A 4,603-nucleotide genomic window follows, 5' to 3' on the forward strand; every position below is an offset into this window, starting at 1 on the left:
TAGGTTTTGTGAAATAGATATATACACAAATACACCAACTCTGCTAGGGATTAATTAGTTAGAATGCATGGATGTAACCCATGCAACTTCCTCTCACCTCTATCTCTTATACCTGAAGATAACTCCACCCTTTTTCATTTTTCCATTTGAGTAAATCCCTAATGTTACATTATCACATAAGGAAATTGAACTAATAAATCTACCATGCATGCATGCATTAGAGTATCAATCAAAATATTTCAAGAAAAGAACTGTAGATTACTACAGAAATATAAACATCAGTAGATTTTAATATGTGTTTAAAAAATTATTGCAGTATTGCAGTAGAAACAAGAGCATCAAAATAGAAGTAGTTGCATAATTTCCATACATTCATACTGTGAATATAATGTAGTTATTAAAACAACTGTGTTAGATACATGGAGAGAGATGTAATATTTACTTATGCTTCCATTTTAGCTTTACATTTATATATGCATTATCTCTCTATATATACCATATATATGTATGTATATATTGTAAAAAATTTGTATTAGTGTAGAAAAATTATAATGCTCTCTATACCACTAAAACTGGACAGTTCATGTTATTGACACCAGAAGTGAGGTTGTTGTGGAAAATTATATGTTTTATTTTATGACATTAATTATTTTCCATTATTTAACTTACAATAAGTGTGTAGTTGGGCACCATTGAGTCAGCCCTGACTCATGGTGACATATATACAACAGAACAAAACACTGCCTAGTCATGAGCCATCCTCACAGTCCTTGCTATGATTGAGCCCATCATTGCAGCAAATGTGTCTCTTCACCTCCTTGAAGGTCTTCCCTTTTTCGCAGACCTTCCGCTTTACCAAGCATGATATCCTTCTCCAAGGAATGGTCCCTTCTGACAACATGACCAAAGTTTGGTCAGTTTTGCTTCCAAGGAGCATTCTGGCTGCATTTTTTCCAGGACAGATTTGTTGGTTCTTCTGGCAGTCCATGATACTTTCAGTATTCTTTGCCAACACCACAGCTCAAAAGCATCAACTCCCTTTTCCTTACTCATTGTCTAACTTTTACATGCATATTAGGCAATTGAAAATATACCATGATTTGAGATAGGTGCATCTTAATCTTCAAAGAAATATCTTTGCTCTTCAACAATTTAAAGAGCTCTTTTGCACAGATTTGCCCAGTGTAATAGGTCACCTTACTTCTTGAATCCTACTTCCATTGGTATTGATTGTGGAAACAAGTAATATGAAATCCTCAAGAACATCAAATTTTTCTCAATTTATTGTGATGATGCTTATTGGTCCACTTGGGAGGATTTTGTTTTTGTTTTGTTTGGTTGTTTTTCATGTTGAGGTGTAATGCACAAGGCAGACTGTAGTCTTCAACCTTCATCAGTAAGTGCTTCAAGTCATCTGCACATTCAGTAACCAAGGTTGTGTCGTTTTCATATTGCAGATTTTTAATGAGTCTTCCTCTACTCCTGATGTTGCATTCTTCTTTGTATACTCCAGCTTCTCATATTATTTGCTCTGCATACAGATAGAATACATATGGTAAAAGGATACAACCCTGATGCACACCTTCCTGATTTTAAACTACTCAGTAGACCCTTGTTCATTTTGAAGGCTAGCCCCCTGGTCTATGTACAGGCTCCTCATGAACGCAGTTAAGTGCTCTGTAATTCCCATTCTTCTCAAAGTTATCCATAATTTGTTATGAGCCACACAGTCAAATGCTTTTGCATAGTCAATAAAACACAAGTGAACATCTTTCGGGTATTCTTTGCTTTTAGCCAATATTTATCTGACATCAGCAATGATATCCCTCATTCCAAGTCCTCTTCTGAATCCAGCTTGTATCTCTGGAAGTTCCCTGTCAATATACTGCTATACTTCTGGAACAGTTTTTGAGTTATCTTTACTAACATTTTAGGAGCTCTGGTGGCATAGTGCCTAAGGCATTTGATTGATAACCAAAAGGCTGGCAGTTCAAACCCAACAGCCACTCCTCAGAAGGAAGACTGGGCAATCCATTTCCATAGAAACGCCATATGAGAAACTCAAGGAAGGGTTTCTGTAAGTTGAATCTAACTTGCTGGCAGTGAGGTTTTTTTTTTTTTTTTTTTTTTTTTTTTTTTTTTTGGTAAGTAACATTTTACTTGTGTGTGATATTGATGTAGTTTGATAACTTCTACATTCTGTTATATCACCTTTCTTTGGAATGATTACAAATATGGATCTCTTCCAGTCAGTTGGCCAGACAGCTGCCTTTCAAATTACTTAGCATAGATGATGGTAGATGGTATTCCATCAACTCCTTAAAAATAAAAAAAAAAATTAAAAAAAAAACTCACTGCCATCAATTTCATTCCAACTCATAGCAACCCCTTTTGTGTTTCCAAGATGGTAAATCTTTACAGAAGTTAATTACCCAGTCTTTCTTCCATGGAGTGGCTGGTGGTTTTGAACTGCCAACCTCTGGCTAGCAGTTGAATGTCTTAGGCACCAAAGCTCCTTCCATCAATTCCTGGACCTTTGTTTTGTGCCAGTTACTTCAGTGCAACTTCAACTTCTTCCTTCAGTACCATTGGTTCTTGATAATATGCCACCTCCTCAAACAGTTAAACATGACCAACGTTTTTTGTACACCGACTCTGTATATTCCTTCCATTTTCTTTTGATGCTTCCTCTATCATTCAATATTTTGCCCATAGAATATTTCACTATTGCAACTTGAGACTATAATTGTTTCTTCAGTTTCACTGAAACTGATCTTTAATTTCATTAAGAAACGCTGAGTGTGTTCTTCCCTTTTGTTTTTCCAGCTTCAGGTCTTTGCACATTTTATTATAATAATTGACTGTCTTCTCAAAGTGCTCTTTGAAATCTTCTGTTCACCTCTTTTATCTTGTCATTTCTTCCATTTGTTTTAGCTACTCTCCATTCAAGAGCAAGTTTCAGAGTCTCTTCCAACATAAATTTTGGTCTTTTATTCCTTTCCTGTCTTTTTAATGACCTTTTGCTTTCCTCATACGTGATGCTCCTGATGTCATCCCACAATTCCTCTGGTTTTTGGTCACCGGTGTTCAATGCATCAAATCTGTTCTTCAGATGGTGTCTAAATTCAGAGGGAGTATAATCAAGGTCATATTTTGGCTCACATGGACTTATTTTAATTATCTTCAGCTTCAACTTGAACTTTCATAGGAGCAATTGATAATCTGGTCCACAGTCAGCTCCTGGCCTTGTTTTGGTTGAAGATATTGAGCTTCTCCATCACCACTTTCCAAAGATGTTGTCTATCTGATTCCTATGAATTTTGTCTGGTGAGTTCCACATGTATAGCCACCATTCAAGTTGTTGAAAAAGTATTTTTTCAAAAAGTAAGTATTTTTTCAATGGCAAATAAGTCATTGTTCTTGTAAAATTCTATCATGTGATCTCCAGCATCATTTATATCCCCAAGACCATATTTTCATATTTTCCAACTACTGGTGATTCTTCTTTGTTTCCAACTTTTGCATTCCAATCACCAGTAATAATCAATATATCTTGAAAGCATGTTTGGTCAATTTCGGACTGCAGAAGTTGGTGAAATTCTTCAATTTCCTCTTCTATGGCTTTGGTGTTTGGTGCATAAATTTGAAAAATAGTAGCATTGACTGGTCTTCTTTTTAGGCCTATGGATATTTTCCTAACACTGACAGCATTGTACTTCAGCACAGATCTTGACACACTCCTTGTGATGATGAATGTCAAGACATTCCTCTTCAATCTGTCATTCCTGGCATAGTAGAACATATGATCGTCTGTTTCAAAATAAGCAAAATCAGTCCATTTCACCTCACTAATGCCTAGGATATCTATCTTTATGCATTCCATTTCATTTTTGACAACTTCCAATTTTCCTATATTCATGCTTCAAATATTCCATGTTCCAATTATTAATGGATATTTGCAGCTACTTCTTCCCACTTTAAGTTGTGCCACATCAGCAAAGGAGGTCCTGAAAATTTACTCATCCATGTCATTAAGGTCAATTTTACTTTGAGGAAGCAGCTGTTCCCCAGTTTTATTTTGAGTGCCATCTGACCTGACAGACTCATCTTCCAGCACTATATCAGACAATATTTCAAGGCTATTCATAAAGTTTTTCAGTAACATATCGAACTATGTTTCTCTGCTTTTCATAAGGTTTTCACTGGCCAACTCTTTGAGAAGCAGATGGTCCCTTCCTTATTCCCAGCTGAAACCTGTCCACCATAGGTGACTCTACTGATATTTGAAATATCAGTAGCATAGCCTCCAGACTCACAGCAACACACAAGTCACCACAATATGACAAACTAACAGATGAGTGATGGATACATGTATATATATATATACCTATATAGCTCTGGTGGTGTAGTACCTAAGACAATTGACTGTGAACTTGGGTTCAAACCCACCAGCCACTCCTTGGATGGAAGTTTGAGCAATCTACTTCTGTAGAGATACTGCCTTGGAAACCCAAGGAGGGGTTGCTATGAGTTGGGATCAACTGGCAACAGTGAGCTACATATATATATGTTGTTGTTGTTGTTGTTATGTGCCGTCGAGTCA

Source organism: Orycteropus afer, unplaced genomic scaffold, assembly GCF_000298275.1.
Source record: "Orycteropus afer afer isolate SDZICR_OR568_19922 unplaced genomic scaffold, OryAfe1.0 scaffold00284, whole genome shotgun sequence".
Lineage (NCBI taxonomy): Eukaryota > Metazoa > Chordata > Mammalia > Tubulidentata > Orycteropodidae > Orycteropus > Orycteropus afer.